This window comes from Esox lucius, chromosome 19 (assembly GCF_011004845.1).
Source record: "Esox lucius isolate fEsoLuc1 chromosome 19, fEsoLuc1.pri, whole genome shotgun sequence".
NCBI lineage: Eukaryota > Metazoa > Chordata > Actinopteri > Esociformes > Esocidae > Esox > Esox lucius.
The window spans coordinates 32,098,427-32,119,879 of NC_047587.1; positions in this window are offsets into that span (position 1 = coordinate 32,098,427).

A 21,453-nucleotide genomic window follows, 5' to 3' on the forward strand; every position below is an offset into this window, starting at 1 on the left:
GGTAAGAGCGCCGCTCCTTTTTGCCTGGAGTGATTTAACTCGGTCACCTATAAGTACTAAGGGTGCTGCTAACCGTACCATCGCACATACCCCCTGGGTGCCTTTTGGGATACTTACCAGGAGTCGGGTGCCCCCACAATCATAGGCGCCAATACCGTGGGTGCTCCGGGGCTCGAGCACCCACGGAAAATAGCGAGCACCCACGAAAATACCGAGCACGAGCACCCACGTGTGTCAGACCGCCAGACCGCCAGTAGGCTACATTCATTTAAAATTAAACTTGCCGTTGGTGATATGTAAAGCGTCTGTCACACTGTGATTGGTTATTTCGATGTTAGTGACAGCGACATAACCAGTCGCCTTCTCCGGGTGCTCCCTATCCACCAATCACAGCGTTTCTCAGATGAAAACGCTTCTTTTTTTGTGACCCCACTCCCATCCCCCACTATACAGTGCCGTGCGACGTTCGTGTTTGTGCGTACTGCTTTCTGTAATCAATCCGTACTGTAATCAAACTAAAATGGACAGATTTGTTATTAAAAAAACAAAACCTATTAATAATTATGCGAGTGTATTGACATCCACCACAAGTGCCCTGTCAGAAGCACATAACAGCGAGGCTAGAAGCAGCGAGACTAGGAGCAGCGAAGCTAAAAGCAGCGAGACTAGGAGTTGCAGTGAAGATGGACGACGACATAAGGGAAGGACATATCAGGCTAGTTGGAAAGAAACATTCTCATGGATAACTTATGACTCCATAAAAACAAAGTGTTTTGTAACATCTGTACTACAGCTAAACACAATAGGTGTGTGTATATATATATATATATATAAATGGCGTGTGCCTATGAGCACCCATGGAGGAAAACATAAATCGGCGCCTATGCCCACAATAGTAATACAGGCCAGACCGGGCCCAGGGTCCGATAATAGATCTGCTCTGGATCGTAACATTACACCACTGCGAGGGGTTTTCTCCAACGTTCACTACGGGTTTCTGACTGGTGAAGTGGAAACAGGTATATCCCCCTCCCCCTTTATGGGGAGTGAACGGCCCCGCCCTGGTGTCGTTAGGTATCGGAGGGAACACGCTTGCCAGGGTGGTGCAGTTCACAGGGGAAGCGCTATGTGTAAGAGCTAACATGCACTGATATCCCCAAGGGTCCTCTGAATACAAAGGAGCCGGCTCAGTGTATAGTTGAGGTCGGGCGGCGGCACAGGCCACACAGTCCCCTAAATCTTGTTCTTTGGCATTTTGCAACATCCAATCAAGCCAGATATTACTCTTGTGATACCCCGTGGCTCTCTCGATCACCTCTAACGGTTTCAATTTGGTATAGTCAACCTCTACCATTTCCCCAGATTGCACCTTACCTGCTGAGGTGTCCACAGTCCCCGTGACTGCCACAACTGGAGAGCTAGTGGTCGGCACCCTAATGTTAATCTTAATAAACGCTTTGGTGTCAGTTCCTGCATTCTCCACTCCGAGAACCAAATATATTTTGTCCGCTCCTCTGTAAGGAGAGCTGTCCCAACCTCCGATAGACAGGGTGAGTGGATTCTGGGAGGGGCTGAAATCTCATTGGAGCTTAAACGAGCTCCACATAGTGGCATTTGGTCCCCGCGGGAGTCCGGGCTGCCACTGTCCAGTATACGCTCGGACCTCGTCCCACCCCGGGCACCACCCATCAACCGGCGGACATCCCCATCCGGCACACATCATATCTACTAATGGAGTGTGACTCACATACAGGTTGTAACCCCTCCACGAGCCATTATATCTCCCGCAAGCTATGACCGAGCATAAATCAAACGTGAAAGCAGTATGAGACCCTTTGATATAATCCAATTCAATACCCCCTCCCTTCTTCAGGCAGGTGTCCTTTTTTTGTGTCACCTGCCTTCTCGCTGTGGAAATGGAGACTCGACGCCAACCAGGGAAACCTGTAGCAACATACAACACACATATCATTATTCTACCAATTCCCATATACCATTTCATTCTACTATCATCTCTCCAGACCTTTCTCTGTGACCCTGTCATCTTGGTACGAGTGGTAGGAGCCACTCGGTGTCCTATACCCCTGGCGCCGTCCTTTGTCTCCTTCTCTCGCTCGTAGTCCCGCAGTATCCTGGGGTCCGCTCCTGGCACCGGTCCGGCTGGTTTTGGTCCTCCTTCCGTCCACACTGGGGCAAGCTCCTCCTTCCCAGTTTGGATGAGGTCCATCAGCGACCTCCCTGGCTCCTGCGCTGGTGTACACTGGCTCCAATGGTACCACGTCTCTCCTTTGTCCCTCAGATGGACCGCATGGCTCATTCTCTCCACCACCTGATGAGGACCCGTCCACCTTGGCTCCGACCACTTTCGCTTGATGACCTTCAGCAGCACCCACTCCGCCTGGGGCAGGTTCTGGTCCAGCGGGTGCAGGTTCCTCTGTTCTCCGACTCTGTTGGTGAATTCTGAAACGAGAGCTCGCAATTCATCAAAATACACTCTGTGATCTTTGGGCCACTTTTCCCCTTCCGGGACCGCAGGCCCCGCGGCTGGTCCTGGAAACTGTCTCCCCATCAGCAGCTCGTATGGGGTGAACCCAGTGGTCTGATTTAACGAGCATCGAATCGTCATGAGTGTCAGTGGCAGTGCATCTACCCAGTTCAATTTAGTCTGTGCACATATCTTAGCCAACAAGTTTGGTTCATCCTTTCTACCTTTCCCTGGGACTGTGGGTGGTACACAGTGCCAAAAGCATGTTTTAGGCCCAATAAGCTCTCTACCTTCTGTAAATCACTGTTCTTAAAGTGAGTCCCATTTTCTGACCTTATTTTCTCTGGGAAGCCATGTCTGGGAATGTACTGGTTCACTAAATACTTGATCACTGTCTGACTGTCCTTCCTTCTTGCCGGCCAGGCTTCTGGCCACCCCGTGAAAATGTCCACACACACTAACATGTAACGGCACCCCCATACTGTTTCCCCCATGTCCGTGTAGTCTATCACTATCTCTTGTCCAGGTCTCGTCGTCATGGGGAACGCCCCCATCTCAGGTTTAATTGTCGGTTTTGGATTGTGGTGAGTGCAGATGGTGCATGTCTTAGTGTAGTTACGTACCATGTCTACCATAAACGGGTGCCACCAATGGGACAAATTTCTTAACATTTGAGCCGGCCCTACATGACCCAACCCATGGGCTTCTGCAAATATATCTCCTCACATGGCTGGTGGAAGTATTACTCTACCGTCTGGCCCCCTCTTACTCTCCCTCCCTCACTAGCCCCGTCCCCATCCGGTCTGCCATATTTATCCCCTCGTGTGTGAAAGTCAAATTTGGAGCCCCGAGAATTTTGCTTAGGTGTTGTTGCCTTAGTGAAGTCATGGTGAACATCTGTGAGTTTACAAACGCCACTACACTGTGTGTTGTGAGAATCTGAAGTTGATGTCCCATCACTATGTGTGCGCATTTTTGAATGAGTCTCGCTACCCCCGCGGCGTGCTGTGTACAGGTGGGGTGCCTTTTTTCGGTTTTGTCAAATCCTACGCTTATGTACATGAGGATGTTCCTATCTCCCCCTTTTTTCTGAAACAGGACCCCGTTCATGACTTGTCCTGTTTCAGAAACATCTAGAAAAAAGGGTTTTGTGTAGTCGGGAATGGCCAGATCAGCTGCAGTGGCTAGTTGTTGTTTCAACAGAATGAAGGCCTGGTCGGCCGGGCAAGTCCAATTGAGTGTGGCTTTAAGTTTACGCATTCCCAGCTCTTTAACTAGCGCTCTAAGTGGCTCTGTGAGCCCTGAATAGTTTGGGATGTAATTGCGGCTGTATCCCGTGAGCCCCAGGAATCCTAACATTTCCGGAACAGTAGTGGGTTTGGGATGGTGGAGAATGGTTGTGCGGTGTGCTGGTGAAAGCCCCGCTCCCTTCTGCGAGATTACTCTGCCCAGAAAGGAGACCTGTGTTCTTACCAGCTGTAGCTTTTCTTTCGACACCTTGAACCCTTTCTCAGCCAGTCTGGTGAGGACCGTCATTGTAGCTTGGATACAGGTGGCCACCGTCGGGGCCACCAGCAGCAGGTCGTCTACGTACTGGACCAAAGTTACCCCTGTCGGCAGGCAACATACCTGCAGCGCTTCTCTCAGTACCTGGTTGAATATACCAGGGGAAAGCGCGAACCCCTGTGGTAGTCTCGTGTATCGCCATTGTCGACCCCTATGTGTGAAAGAAAAGATGTCACGGAGTTCCTCTGCTAGTGGGAGACAGAAAAAAACATTAGCCAGGTCAATGCAGGTGAACCATTTATCAGGGGTCAAATTAGTGAGTGCTACATATGGGTTAGGTACCGGTATAGTGGGTGTGAGTAAAATGTGGTTAATGGCTCTGAGATTATGGGCCATACGGTATTTCCCTGTCCCTTTCTTTTCGACTGGGAGGATTGACATGTTCCATGTGGAACATGACTCCTCCAACACCCCTGTGGGCCACAAGCCGTTCAATGTCACATCTAACCCTTCCTCTGCCTCTGGTTTGTGTGGGTATTGGGGCAGCCATATGGGCTCTCCCAGTCAGAGTTTAAAGGCGACTGGTGGGCAATCGGTGAGCTCCACGTCCGTGGAGCCATTGGACCACAGTGAGTCCGGCAACTTATTGAGTCTTGCCGTGGCTACAGGGTGATCCATCTTTACCCTCCCATGATCCCGAGTTATCTCCCTTTGCTCTAAATATACCCAATCGATCCCTGGTACCTCTAACCGATATGTCTTACAGCTGGGTGAGTACCATACGTTTGACGCCTGAGTGGTTGTCCAATCAGTGCATTCGACTGCCCTTTTAACCATGGGCCCCAGGTCTTTTGCTTGGTGTTTAGGATGCAGGGCCAGTGACACATGCGGGACGGACTCCTCCGCCATCATGTACCACTGTTCCTGCTCGTCAGTCAACTGTACATCTGCCGCTACCCCTTCAGGGCCTACATATATGAATTTAGACCCGACCTGCCACGTGTCCCCACACACTGCATCCCCAAACCCCTCTCTATACACCTCGTCGTCCTGTCGATCATAAAATAGGGTCACATGAGGGGGGTCTGGCGGAGGAAAGTACGGCTCGAGGAGGGAGATCCACGGCCTCCACTTGAAGTACTGTGACAAAATGTCGGTATCAAAAGTCCCCAGTATATCTCCGCTATTTCACCCTTCACCGGTTGTACCAGGTACTGCCCTTTGCGTGTGGTTTCAGGTCCGCACACCGCCGGCGTCCCGTCTGGTAACGTGACAGTTAGTCCATCTGGAGAACATAAAATATTAGCCCCCAGTTTAATCAACAAGTCTCTCCCCATTAAGTTCACTGGTGTATTTGCCGACACCACATACGGATGGCTGAGGGCCTGTTTACCCAGTATCGTTAAGAGGAAATGTCACTGGCAAAGTCTGTCCCACCCCTTCAAACCCCACAACCTCCACTGTCTTGGAGGATAGTAGTCCTGTGGCGGGAGGGGCGGTGATGGTGGAAAAAGTGGCACCTGTGTCGACCAGAAAGGGGAAGTCCCTCCCGTTGACATTCAGGGACAGCATAGGGTCTGCCTTTCCCCCGCTGTCCCCTCCCCTCCCTGTAGACCGTCATTCCTGGTCCCACCCTCCGTCATAAGAGAGTTGGTACTGGCCAGGTGCACTAGGTGGTGGGACGATGTGTGGGTTGGGAACTGGAGCTGTCCCTTAGTTTGGGTATCCTCTGCTCCTTGCAGCGTTCTGTGGGCATTCTTTGGACCAGTGGTTCGGGTCACCACACGTAAAGCAGTCTCCGTATGGGACTTGGGCTCCTGGAGCCCCTCTGCCTCTACCTCGCCCCCTCCCCCTACCGTAACCTCCCCTCGGAGTCCCTGGTCGATAGGGCGCGGTGAATGCCCTCTGGCCACCGTGAGGTTGGGGTGCCCATGTGGGAACAGGGTATAAGTCGGGTGTGTCAGGTTCTCCCGAGCCTAGGGCTGCCATCTGTCTGTGTTTCTTTTTCCCTTCATTGAACCTCACTTTGGCCAGCTGTAAGCGCAGCAGTCTCTCTTTCAGTTCCTCTCTGTTTCTCTTTTTCTATCTTTTCATCTTTAGCCCTCTGTAAATGATGCACTACGTGTCTTTCCCATACGTGTGATTCACTGCCCGGCAAATCAGGATTTGCCATCATTGGCTCTTTTATTTTCTCAGGAAGTCCCTCTAAGACCGCCCATCTAAACCACTCCTGCTGCAGACCTCCCTTCCCCGGGCGGTGCCCTGTGTGTTTGGTCCATGTTTCTTTACATGCTTCTAGATAGTCTAGGGTGTTGGTCTTTTTCCCAAGGTAACTTGGGCATCGGGGCCCCAGCTGGCAAGGGAAATCATTCCCTCAGGGCCGTGGCTATGTGCCCGACCACCTGACTGAAAGGGGTGTCATCAGGGATCTGCCTAGTGTCGGCCCCAGTGGTTTATACTGCAGTTCGCCGCCTCCCACTCTGAAGAGAGGCAGCTAAAACCCAACGCAACTAGCTTCCCCTGCTTGTGACTGCATATACATTTCTTTTTTAGTCCTTTGAACCGTTTCTAATGCGTCATGGTGTAGTTTTTGTTCTGATGGGTGGCGAATGCGGCAGAGGGTCTACATCTACGTCTCCCTTACTCCAATCTCCACTACTGTCTGAGTCGGGGTCTTCATCAGAGTCAGTCCATCTCCCTACTGTGAGTAACACCCTTCCCTTGTATGAATTTCCCTTTTTCTGCTTATTTTCTGTCTTTCTCACTGTGTCACTCCCCTCAGACCCCGACCCTGTGTCCTCACCTAACCTGCCTTTAGCACTGCCTGACCTTTTCTTCCTGATTCCTTTAACCTCACTCTGTTTGTTCCCTTTCTTGCTCCTCTGCTGATACCTTCCGTACTCTCTCTCTGCCCTTGCCTTAAACGGTTTCACTTCCTCCTCAGTGTCTGTCTCGCTCTCTGACTCTGCCTTCCTACTCAACTTCCTATTGTCTTGCTTTCTAGTCAACTGAGGTACAGGCTCGCTGTTCTCTGTGTCTAGGCTCAACGTTCCTTGTTCTATGCGCAGCAATGGATAGAGTGGTGCAGGTGGTGCACTGGGCGACACCGGGTCATCCTCATATGCTGGGGGTTCTATCGCTCCTTCTCTCCTTAATTTTCTCCTCCTTTTTCTCCTTATTCAGATGCTCTACTCCCTGACACCACACTGCAAACTTACACCATTCTTTTCTGTGCTTTTTTCCATTCTTTCTCCTCATCTTTATGTCTCCTTTTCTTGACCAAATTTGCTGTTTCCTTCTTGTCCCTAACTCTATCTCGATTCTTAGCACAATCCTTCTCTTTATCCCACAAAATTACATGTAATGGTCTCCTTTCATCCATCCTTAGTCCTGCCTCACTCACCACTTGTCGCAATTTCTCTTCTATCTTTCCCTTTTCTTTCTGAGTTGGGTCCATCCTGCCTACAACTGTATACCCAATTTCTTCCATTTTCCCATGCCTGGACCCTACCCATCGTCATCTACTTCTCTCTCAAATTCCCCGTCCATTTCCTTATTAGTCTTTACTTATGTGTGAGTTCCCAACTCACCCGTTATATTCGAGGTGTCCCTATCTCCTCGGGCCGTTCACCCGACTGATTGTCAAGTCCCTTACTTACAATCTCCACCGTCCCCGTCGGGAAGTGGTCTGGGGTAGTCAACCCGAGAACAAAAATCAATTACCTCGCCCTCCTGAATTTAAACCAGTCCCACTATGTTCTTCACAGGTTCACAATTTGGTTCACAGCCAATATGCATATTTAGATATAACAGGCTCTGCTTACCTTTTTGATGCGCCGGTGCTGGAACCTGTGAATCCCATGTAGGTTAACTGGACTTGATCGAATTCCTTCTACTTTATCCAATCCCTGACGAGCCCCCAAAATTGTTGAAGTCTAACACTTCCCCGAGTTGGTTTGTTGGAAAGGAGAATAAAACACCAGGAGTCAGGTCAATTACGGTACAGCATATTCCGTTTTATTACAAAAGCTTTTGGAGACAAAAGAGTCGCCGCACAATGTCTGAAATTCAACAGTCACATCAGCATTATTTACACTTCAAACACACCTAAAAAGTGGGGGGTTGAATATGCCAAGCATGTGGGCCATTGGTTCAATTTATGTTCTATACCTTATATGTGTAAATGCAGCACAAGTGTCATCTTGCCCTTTGTGGTTTCTGTCTTGTGTCTATTCTTAATTCAGCCCTGTTCCAGACTATGTGTGTGTGTTGTTAATCGGTTTCCTGTTTGTCAAAGACAGACATGCTAAATCTTTCTCTGCCCAGCAACAGCCTAAATAAGATTTCCTGTTCTTCTACTTGCACTTTCAGTTTCCGCTCATGCTACAGACACTTAATATTTGGCTTCATTGCTCACAACAGTTCAACAACTTATACCATCAGTATATCCACACTTTCCAGGTAAGGAACACTACATACATTGCATTGCAAGCTTCTCTTGTTGACTCAAATTCTACGAGCTGGAAAAGTTGGTTGATGTATAACTGTAGCTAGCTAGAAAATGTCAGCTAGCCACTAACAAACGTCAGCTAACCGCTAGCTAACAAAGCGTGACCAGTAATTCAGTGCAGTGAAAATGAATAAACTATATAAAAAGCATACAACGGGTAACATAACTTCTAGAAGGTTTTTACAATGGTTTTGATCGGTTGTCAGCTCTTCCAGGAAATGTTAAGATGCTCTATAGTAGTCGCTAATAGAATTAGTTGTGTATTAGTGTTGGCTGTCTGTTGGTACATAAGTAACACTTCTTGTCCCGATTTGAATGCTTTCTACCTGGTTAATATCATAGTGTGGTCTTTTAAACAATTACAATCAGGAAATAAAGTTATAAACATTGTTTGAGCTAAATGTGAGTAAATAACAGCGTGGTCTGACCAGCCATTGTTACGTTACTTGTAGCTAGGCATGCTAATGGTGCGTTCTAAACAAGACGTTCTAATCACACCGGTGTGATTGTACGCTTCAGGGACCACTCTAGCCTGATCACACCGGTGTGATCGTACGCGTCAAACGGTTAATGAGACTCATGCATTTCAAAGCCACAGCAGAGCATGCACCAGGCAAAACATTAGCGGTAGCAGATGCGCTCTCTAGGAGCCCAGAGCAGTGTTTTGGGCATGGAGTCTATCATGAGGAGGTGGCAGCACACATCGAAGGCTGTCATGAGTCAGGTTCCGGCCACACCACACCGGATGGTGGAGTTAAGACGGCACACTGAAAATGACAGGCAGCTCCAGACTTCATCAGAAATGGGTGGCCCAATTATGTAGGAATGGTGCATGAGGTAGTCAAGGACTTTTACCCAGTGAAAGGAGAACTATCTGAGATAGATGGGTTAGTAGTTTAGTTTATTGGTTTATAATAATGTGGACAACCTCTTTCAATAAAAGAGCAGCTTTAGCCTCTACGGCTAATTTCCAGCTGTAGTCCCCAGCCAGTTGTTAATAGGCATACATCAATAAATACATTACAAGTAAAACAGATGTAAGCAAGAGCTTAGACATACAAACAAGATAACACAAAATTGAGACAAACAAGCCAAAGGCTTTAGTGATGAGCTGTTAGTTTGTCCCCAGCTTGTCAGACAATATGTTAGATGTGACATAATCATTGCATCCATAAATAATTTGGCAGCATTAAAAGTAAGGGCATTTCTAATATATCTAAAGTTAGCTAAACTAAACTTAACCCTATTGCAGACTTTCGTAATATGTGTTTTAAAAGAGAGATTAGAATCAATAATAACGCCCAAATATTTAAATTGTGGCACAATAGTAATGTTTTGACCCGAAATTGATATATTTGACACACTATTACATTGCCTTTTTGTAAAAAACATTCCCACAGTTTTATCTACATTTAATTGAAGGCATGAACGATTTAGCCAATCGGTTATCTGGTCCATGGCTTTAGTCAGTTTTGCGGCTGCCAGATTTTTTGTCTAGGCATGCACATAAATTACAGTGTCGTCCGCATACATTATTGTATTAATATCAGGGCAAACTGATGGCAAATCATTAATATATAGACTAAACAAAAGCGGGCCAAGTATTGATCCTTGTGGCACCCCTGTGCATAAATTAAGAGCTAGTGAACAATGGGTGTTCACAGAAACAAATTATGTTCTACCAGTTAAATATGACTCAAACCATTTAATTGCAGAAGTGGAAAAATTTAAAGTAGAGAGTTTGGCAATAAGGACCTGATGGTTGACTGTGTCAAATGCTTTACGGAGGTCTAAAAACACAGCGCCAACAACACCTCCCTTTATGGCATTTTCGAGTCCATTCCATAAATATCTTTTGTTGATGAGATTTTTAGAGAATTAATAATTGCCTGAGTTTTTACTTCACAGATAGGTTGAATGCTAAAAGAAGGCATGCTTTCATCTATTGTTACAACATTTCCAGTTATAGGGGAAAAATTGTGCGATTTCATTCACAGAATTAATAAAATATTAATTAAAAGCTACAGCTATTTGAGCTGGGTCTTGAATTAGTTTACCATTCAGGTTCAATTCTAACTGGTTTCTAAGCTTATGGCTAATTCCCATCACATTCTTAATCTGTTCCCAGATCAGTTTTGTGTTACCTTTTCCCTCATTAATAATTGTTATAAAAAAATTGGCTTTAGCCTTTCTTATCACTTTAATCACTTGATTACGTAATGAAGTGAACCTATGCATCTCACTATTTGATTTTGTTTTTAATTATCTTTTTAAAGCGGAGTCTCTTTCTTTCATCAAATTAAATATTTCAGTGTTGAGCCAGGGGAGTGCATTTGCTTTTTTCTTTCCTTTTACCTTTCTAGTAAACTCCTTAACTAGATTTTGTAGCTTGGTAAAAAACATTTTGCTAACTTCTATGTTGATCCCGTTAAATATATCTATCCAACTAGTCTGCTGTACTGCCTTTTGAAAATTATCCATTTCATTCTTAGGAATCCTAAGTTGCTCCACGGGTTTATTAGAATGATGAAATCGCTTTTTTGTAAGTTTTCTCGACAGTAGAGTCAGATTATGATCAGACAGTCCAGTAATAAAATGTTATGTTTTTACAATTCTTTCAGGCTTGTTACTGAATATTAAATCTGTGTCTGAGACGATGTGGTTATTCTAGTAGGACCTTCCAACAATTGAGTAAAATCCAATTAGAAGCATCCACATTGTCATTCCCACAGAAATGAGGAAGGTCATCTTGGAGAGAATCCATGACAGACATCAAGGCCTGCTAAAGTGCAGAGAGATGGCTTACCATTCCATATGGTGGCCTGGAATGTCTGAGGAGATAGTAACCACAGTACAGCAGTGTGCATTTTGTAGAGAGAACAGAACCGCACAGAAGGAGCCGTTAATGCCCAGTGAGCTCCCATCTAGGCCATGGCAGAAAGTTGGTATAGATCTGTGTGAGTTTAAGAAGCAAAACTACTTAGTAGTATCAGATTATTACTCTAGATATCTGGAGATTTTGAATTTGCCTACAACTACTACCAGTCAGGTTGTAGCTAAGCTGAAAGCCACATTCGCACGTTTCGGCATCCCTGAAGTGATAGTGAGCGATAACGGGCCCCAGTTAGCTTCAGCGGAGATGAGGGAGTTTAGTGAGGAACATGATTTCGTTCACGTTACTTCCAGCCCACACTACCCTCAAAGTAATGGACAAGCAGAGAGGGCAGTTCAGGTAGCGAAATCTATACTGAAACAGGAGGACCCCCTTCTGGCCCTGATGGCGTACAGAGCCACACCCACCTCTTCAACAGGCGTCAGTCCCTCAGAACTGCTGATGGGCAGGAAAATCAGGATCACCTTGCCCACCCTGCAGGACAAACTGAAACCAAACTGGCCCAATGAAGATGTGATCAGACGGGCTGACGCTGCAGCCAAGCAAAGACAACCCTGTTACTATAATCGCAGGAACGGAGTAAGGATCCTACCCCCACTGAGCCCGGGGGACCCGGTGCTAACAAAGTTGGATGGACAGAAACAGTGGACAATGCCTGCTGTCGTTCACAGCTCCAGTTCTACTCCAAGGTCCTATATCGTGGAGACCGCTCAGGGGGAGCGTTACAGGAGGAACTGCCACTTGCAGTCCACACACAAGCCGATCACACCTGTCAGTGAAAGCCCTGACCGGGTTGCTCCAGAAGTCAGGAACACTGAGGACACACACCATACTGAGACACAACACACTCCCACACCTACACAAGGGACTGTGACCATCACTCACTCTGGCAGAGTGAGCAAGTCCCCAGACAAGCTGGACTGGTGATTACGGACTGTGGGGTGTCTTCGGGGGGGGGGGGACTCGATCAAGGAAATTGATTGTATATAAAAAAAACAAAAAGGGATGTTTGATGTTTTGCTGCTTTCATGTTGCAGGAAAGGCACTTTGCTGTTGGAAACAGACAAGACAGAAGTAATGTTTAAGTTGAAACAGTATGAACAGGAGGGATGGTTTTCATTAGCCACCACCAAGGTCTGATGTTAGTAAGACAGTGGTGTTTACAAAAAGAAAGGGTGTTAAGAGTAAGTGTAAAGTGTTTATTGGTTATACTAGGAAGGGCAACATCTTAGGGGGAAGATGTAGTGACAGGTAGTGACATAGAGGGGCTATTGTTCTTGCCAGGTTCAGGAAGAGAGAGCCGAAGAAGCAGCAGAGCAGTTGTTGTGATTCACGCTGGAAAAGCTAATAAACCGAACACAGAGAGAACTCACGTGTGGTCGTCTTCTTGGTATCACTATGTCTCTAAAGAATACGTATAGACGTTACACTGAACATAGTGCCTGAAGAGCCTGCATGTGTAACGGGTACCGTAGCAATGGCACCGTGGAGAACAGATTGATTCCTATAAACCGGGAGAGAAACGAGGAGACAATGTATCAGGTTAGAGCTCTCTGCAGTAATTTATTTTCTGAAATCTCTATTGTTAAGAGTCATTTTATGTTTCACATATTACATATTCAGTGTCTTTTTAACATTACAATGAATTTTCAGTGTCCATGTCAATACAAAATCCATAATAAAATAAACCTCTTCCCACCAAATGCATGTTCACCTCTCTTCATGCTTGTATTTGACACTATTTATCAAAATGAAATGTAGACAATGGTAATATTCACCAGCTATTTTTAAAGATACTGATAAAATACTGTGAATGGAAGATTCTAAGTATCATGTCAATACAGTACTGCAAAATAATGCTCAAAACTAATAAAGTGCTTAAAGTGTACCTTTAAATTTCATTTTTAACTGCAAAATTTTTTGTCGAAACTCATTGAGCAAAAAAACATTTCCAACCAATGGTGGTGAACAAACATACAGTGAGTTAACCATACCTGTTAACATTGCAAACTCAAAAACTCTCTAAAGTAATGTGCACGTTGTCAGTCGACCGTTACTCTGCCGGACTTTCTCGTTTCAAACTCGTTATAAACAAAATCATAAACAGACCCTAACAAAAATGATTTCACTAAAACCGTCCACTCATATCGCACATACATTTCAGCATGGCCAAATTCTACCTCTGAGGTGTTTTTGTACATTTACCCACCTGTAAACCAGGAGAGAAACAAGGAGATAGTGTATCAGGTTTGAGCTCTCTGCAGTAATGAGAAACTCACAACTCATGCAGCTACAGTAAACCCGTCACCAGACCCTGCCCCAGCTGGCCCGGAGCAACCACTACACAATTAACTTTGAAGAAGAAAATTCACATAAAAATAGAACCCTCGGGATACTTATTTTTATTTTTAAATACTATAACTTGTGCTCAAATAAAAGACAATTGTGAATATTCTTAAAACACAAATACGACACTTGTGGTCATCACACATGCTCTGGTGAAACCACAACCACAGATCTGTCCTTCAGATGTTCAGGATCCATTGAGACAATGTTCCAGCTACTGTCACAACAGGTGGTGTAGTGATGTGTTGCGAGAGCAAGGAACCAGGTGCAGGCAGGGGTAGTCGGTGTGGATTCTCTAATATATAAGAAATAAACAAACACCGAGCACAAAACACACAAAAGCAAAGGGCTGACTAAAGCAGCAAAAACAACAATAAGAAATGGTACAAGTACTTACAATAACGGCAACACGCACAACATCCAAACATGACAAGAACAATGAGCCACAATGTGGGGAGCAGAGGGGAAACATACATACACATACAAATTAGCTAGATTGGGACCTGGTGTGGAAGATTGGAAACATGTGACAGTCCGGGATGTGTTCGTGAGAATATGGGAACTTGTGAAAATATGGCACGGTGGCGCTGCTGCTCACCGCACCATGACAGCTACACCTTTTGTTTGGTAAACAGTTGCATTACATTTATGTAATTTTGCAGCTTCAATTGCAACTTGGAGTATTTTGGGCATATTGTTTTGTACTGGGCCCCTGCAGAAATTGTTGAAGCTCAACAAATGTCTCTAAGTAATGTAATATTTAAAATCAGTCTTCAGATTTAGATAGCTTTTGGTTGTGTTCATTTATTTGATTCTCTGGGAGCAAGTGAATTGCAAATCAGAATCAGAAGATACAGGAAATGCAGGATTATATGCTGAAAAATACTACAACGCTGTTTCCCAAAAAGTTGGGACGCTGTGTGCGTAAATTGCAAATGAAAACAGAATGCAATGATGTGTAAATAATTTATCCCTGTATTTAATTGGAAATAGTACAAAGACAACATATCAAATGTTGAAACTGAGGAATGTTATTGTTTTTGAAATATATATGCCCAATTCTACACTTTTCAAAAAAGTTGTGACAGAGGTATGTTTAGCTCTCTGTTGCATCACCTCTTCTTTTTTTTGGTTTTCAGCATGTCTTTATTGATTTTTCAAAATGTTCTTATAAACATAATACAATAGACCAGAGGCATCGGTAGGATCACAATACATTACAGAAAGTACAGGGTTTTTAATGGAAATGCGGACACGCTAGCGTCTACATTGTCATAATGTGTGATCAGAATTATAGATTAATAGATCAGGGGATATTTTTTTATTATAATAATTTTTTGGTCCGTTTGAGAACCAGGGCTATTCCTAAAAGAGCTGGGGCTATAGCCCCGGACACCCAGGGCTAACGACACCACTGCAATAAACCCTTTTTGTGTTAGTTAACAGTGATGATGTATTTTGTGGGCAGAGCTGAATTGGTGGCAGAAAGTGACAGTAACCATTTTACAATATAGGAATATGGATCATCCATATATATTTCTTTACATTTTGTAAAGAAAATGTCATACCAAAGATATAATCTGGGACACTCAGATCACATCATGGTCCATCTAATAACCATACAGGCAAAAAGATGTGGAGCAGTGAAGCAACAGAGGCACTTTATGCGTGTCTGGGATACATTGATTTGGACATTTTTAGGACTGCCACTAATGGTCAGGATGAGTATAACTGATGCTGTGACATCATATATCAGTTTCTGTGAGGACAGCTGGGTAGCAACACGTACCAGGGTGAGTTAAACCCTGGTTCACTGCTAAATTCAGATGGATGTGTTTGGAAATGGAGGTGGGGACAGAGACAGGTTCTGAGAGGCTCAATACAGCTTTGGTAAGGCAGTGAAGGAAGTGCCTGTATGAAGAGAAATTAAAATAACATTTCTCAGCCAACGACTCTGTTTCTGTTTGCAGAGGCCTCCAACAGATTGCCAACTACAAGTCCCTCTCTATTAATGACCTGCGACTTGCCAATGACCTGAATGAGTTCTACTGCAGATATGAAAGACAAAAGGGTATCAACATACCTTCTCCCAGCCATCAACACCAGCCCCCCAGGGGGACATTAACAGTTTATTCAAGAGACAGAACCCCCGAAAAGCAGAAGGGCCTGACGGTGTCTCACCATTCACCCTAAAGCACTGCAGATCACTGGCAATAAACTCTTTCTTATTCTGAAAAAGAAAATGTGGACTATTGTTTTGTATCTCTGTTTATGGCTGTTTGTATAATGTTGTATTGCTGTTTATACTTCTCAATATACATATTGGGGAAGAATCTGGGACCAAGAAAAGTATATTCAATAAATGTATTTGATAAAGAAGAACCGCATGGGGTAAGATTAGTTAATGTAACTTCTGTTTTACTTTATGTGTACAGATATTCTCATTGATTACCATATTGCTACACGTTTTGGATTCCCTATGTCCATCTGTATTTGTTCTGTATATAGTCATAATATCAACAAACGTTCTGTTGATAAGCAACTGCATGTTCAGGTTAGGTTTAGAATATGGACAGGTTAAGGGTAACGGATAGGGTAATGATAAGTGTTAAGGTTATGATAAGTGTTAAGAGGGAGTTTTGAAGTTATCAATAGTTTGAGAGTTCTGTAGATAATCTGCAGAGCTTCTACGGATAGAACTTTGGGATGCTCCAAAATAACTTTTACCTAATATACAGTATCTCACAGAAGTTAGTATACCCCTCACATTTTTGCAAATATTTGATTATATCTTTTCATGAGTAAATGACACTTTGCTACAATGTAAAGTAGTGAGTGTACAGCTTGTATAACAGTGTAAATTTGCTGTCCCCTCAAAATAACTCAACACACAGCCATTAATGCTTAAACCGCTGGCAACAAAAGTGAGTACACCCCTTAGTGAAAATGTCAAAATTGTGCCCAATTAGCCATTTTCCCTCCCCAGTGTCATGTGACTCGTTAGTGTTACAAGGTCTCAGGTGTGAATGGGGAGCAGGTGTGTTTAATTTGGTGTTATTGCTCTCATACTGGTCACTGGAAGTTTGACATGGCACCTCATGGCAAAGAACTTTCTGAGTATCTGAAAAAGAGAATTGTTGCTCTACATAAAGAGCCTAGACGATAAGAAGATTCCCAAGACCCTGAAAATGAGCTGCAGCACGGTGGCCAAGCTCTGCTGAACTCCATGCCCAAGAGGGTTAAAGCAGTGCTGGAAAATAATGGTGGCCACACAAAATATTGACACTTTGGGCCCAATTTGGACATTTTCACTTAGGGGTGTACTCAATTTTGTTGCCAGTGGTTTAGACATTAATGGCTGTGTGTTGAGTTATTTTGAGAGGACAGCAAAATTAAGGTACACTGTTATACAAGCTGTACACTCACTACTTTACATTGTTGCAAAGTGTCATTTCCTCAGTGTTATATAGATATAATCAAATATTTGCAAAAATGTGGGGGGTGTACTCACTTCTGTGAAATACTGTATTTACAACCCCATGTTCTTACTCCAGGTTATCTGCTCTACCAGTTCTGTATACCTGAGAACAATAGATCTGTGCTGGGATAGGTCTTATTATGCCCAACAGTTAAATATGATCAACATTGATAGAGTAACAAAAAATTGATAACTCGATTGCAAAAATATGATGGAAATTAAGGTTATCCCAATACCAAACTCAGAATCAAGTAAGTCAGAGCCCAGACTGCTTCTCCTGTAGGATGTAAGTAATAATAACCCCCTGCTGTTCAAGAGCTTCCTCCTAGAGAACAGTTTCTTATGGTGGTTTTATGGCACAGACAGAGGCCTGTTTCTCTTACTGCTAAAAGGAGCCAAGGCTCTGCTCAGCTGACATTCCATTCATCACTGCCCCTGAACACAAGACACTGGCCTCATAAGGTGGAGACAGAGAGAGAGACAAGTCTTTCAGTATATGTAATTGATCAAGCATACATAGTACAAAACCCGACTGATTCACTTTCATTTTCAACTTTTTTGGAAAGGAAAGAAGAATGTGCAGTGGTCTCTTAATTTTTTCCAGAGCTGTATGTGAACATGCAAGTAAACAACTACGTAATACATTTTCCGTGGACAGGAGCCAAAGTTCCTGTGAAACTGACATCATGTGCAAAAGACGTATATCCTGTGTACAACAGCAAGAGGATAAGAGCTACGTGTGTTTGGGGGGGGGAGGCGGATACTATAACTATAACACTATATCATTTTCTATTGGTCCAATGACAATTGATGCTGAGATGGGTTGGTCTGTTTGATCAGCCTATCTTGGGCATCGATATTTTCAGGAAACTGGACTCCACTTTGACGAATCAAAAGGTGGAATCTACAAACTTCAAAGACAACACTATCTGGACCACCAAAAAGAATGTGTGGAAAATTGGACCGTGTACATCTGAGGTATAGCAACGCCATGCATAAAACTACACTCACCTAAAAGATTATTAGGAACACCTGTTCAATTTCTCATTAATGCAATTATCTAATCAACCAATCACATGGCAGTTGCTTCAATGCATTTAGGGGTGTGGTCCTGGTCAAGACAATCTCCTGAACTCCAAACTGAATGTCAGAATGGGAAAGAAAGGTGATTTAAGCAATTTTGAGTGTGGCATGGTTGTTGGTGCCAGACGGGCCGGTCTGAGTATTTCACAATCTGCTCAGTTACTGGGATTTTCACGCACAACCATTTCTAGGGTTTACAAAGAATGGTGTGAAAAGGGAAAAACATCCAGTATGCGGCAGTCCTGTGGGCGAAAATGCCTTGTTGGTCAGAGGAGAATGGGCCGACTGATTCAAGCTGATAGAAGAGCAACTTTGACTGAAATAACCACTAGTTACAACCGAGGTATGCAGCAAAGCATTTGTGAAGCCACAACATGCACAAACTTGAGGCGGATGGGCTACAACAGCAGAAGACCCCACCGAGTACCACTCATCTCCACCACAAATAGGAAAAAGAGGCTACAATTTGCACGAGCTCACCAAAATTGGACAGTTGAAGACTGGAAGAATGTTGCCTGGTCTGATGAGTCTCAATTTCTGTTGAGACATTCAGATGGTAGAGTCAGAATTTGGCATAAACAGAATGAGAACATGGATCCATCATGCCTTGTTACCACTGTGCAGGCTGGTGGTGGTGGTGTAATGGTGTGGGGGATGTTTTCTTGGCAAACTTTAGGCCCCTTAGTGCCAATTGGGCATGGTTTAAATGCCACGGCCTACCTGAGCATTGTTTCTGACCATGTCCATCCCTTTATGACCACCATGTACCCATCCTCTGATGGCTACTTCCAGCAGGATAATGCATCATGTCACAAAGCTCGAATCATTTCAAATTGGTTTCTTGAACATGACAGTGAGTTCACTGTACTGAAATGGCCCCCACAGTCACCAGATCTCAACCCAATAGAGCATCTTTGGGATGTGGTGGAACGGGAGCTTCGTGCCCTGGATGTGCATCCCACAAATCTCCATCAAATGCAAGATGCTATCCTATCAATATGGGCCAACATTTCTAAAGAATGCTTTCAGCACCTTGTTGAATCAATGCCACGTAGAATTAAGGCAGTTCTGAAGGCGAGTTCTGTATGATCAGTAAAGAAGCCATGTCTGCCAGTGCAGGCTCTAGACTTTTGGGGCCCTGTGGTAGAAATTCAACATTTAGTACTCTTCCTAAGGCAGGTAAGACAGAGATCAAAATGCTCTTAAGCACAATAGCAGTTTTTTATGCTTGCAAACAGAGACAGATAGACACCAATACAAGATCAGTGAAATTCTGCCTAAGGCACAGTTCCAAAAACACCTTTCTGCATAGGTAAAGTGTGGTCTCACAAAATAACTGACATTTCATCTTCTTATCAGTTTTGCTCTCCAACCTTGAATTTACCCAAATCCAGGCTGCCCACATAATTCTCTACTCCCATATACATTTGTAGAATTCATTAATACATCAGCTCAATACATTTCTATAACAGGCCCTTAGCAACATTTTATTTGGGGCCCCCTCTCCCCTAGCGGTCTGGGCTACCTAGTAGTTGGATGGCCCCTAGTGGTCGGAGGCCCTAAGCAACCACTTATGTCGTTTTTGCCTAGAATTGGAGATTTACATAACATGGGTGTTGTGGAAAAACATTACGTGTTGATCAGCCCAGTTTGGGCAGCAGGTGCATGTAAATGAAACAGGTCATATAGGTCAACTAGTCTAACAGGGGAAAAGGGAAATGACTCAAAGTCCAAGCTGCATAGAAACCCACTACCTTAAAGGAAGTTGTGATGGAAATTCCATGTATCGACACTCGGAGTAAGGGACACAGAGACAAAGTTCTCTTTGTACATTATAACCGTTTTATTAACTATTATGCACATATGAGACTATTATGAGAGACGCGTCAACCGCTTACACACACATAATCGTCTGAGGAGTCTCTAACTCAATATAACTCATTCAACCGTATATATCACATAGGAAAAAGGGGTGTGGTAAGATGCTGCCATGTCAATCAAACACATTCCCTTTGTTCTATCCCACAAGTCAAATGCTATCTTCCCCCACCTTATCCTTCCTGCCATAATGTTTCCTGTAGTGTTTACCCAAAGGGGCCAACTGACCTTACTCCCCCCAGGGACCACATTCCTGAGGAACAAAAGACTGACACCCTTCTTCTAGGCAGGAGGACATGGCCCAAATACCTGTTAATCCTCTGATATTATACAGACATGTGTGTCACAATCAAAGTAAAGATTCACATATCAGCCAAATGGAAAGACAGAGATTTCTCAAATGTAACTTAGTTAAAAATTTCCATAACAAAGTGCATTCATTCATCACATTCTTTTCTAAGAGCCATGGAAGCAACCTACATTCTATATTGCTGTCCCTGGTATCGCCCCTTTTTCTTGACCAACAGATGCCCATGTGCTGTGCACACCCTCTTGATTATGAACCCTGCTTCACAAGTTACAGTTGCTCGCTGGAACAAATGGTCCACAGCCTAATATCAACACACAAACCCTCTAATCCCTTCACCTTGATGCTCCTGCCTGATTCCACATTGCTGGAACACGACTGTTTTGAGTTAGTTTTGGACCAGCTCTCTGATTATTCCAAAAATGTCCGAGCCTTTGTGAATCCTGAACATGTTTTATAGACTGACAATTCCAGCATTGTGGAGTCAAATTATGTAGTGGCATCAGGTGTTTTACCAGCAGGAACATCAGCAACTAATGGACCTAACAGAAGCATGTAAACAGGCTGAAGGGAAAACAGCAGAGATCTACACTCACTCAGGGTCTACATTTGGCATCACACATGAGTTTGGGGACTCCCGTGAGGAATAGACCATATGTAACAGCTCTACTGGAAGCTCTCTAGTTACCTGTTCAAGATGCAATCATGAAAACAAAAGCACATGGAAAGACCTTCACAGAAGAGAACAAAGGCAATGATGTGGCGGATAGAGCTGCAAAGACAGCTGACAAGCGGACACCCCTATCACCCAGACTCATGAGAGGATATACCCCGGACATATCAGAGATATTCAGAACAATGCACCAAAAGACGAAGTATAGGAATGGATGTCTCTGGGATGTGAACTCAACAAAGGTGTGTGGAAATGTAATCTTCAGCGGGTAGCTCCGAACGCACTCCTCCCATA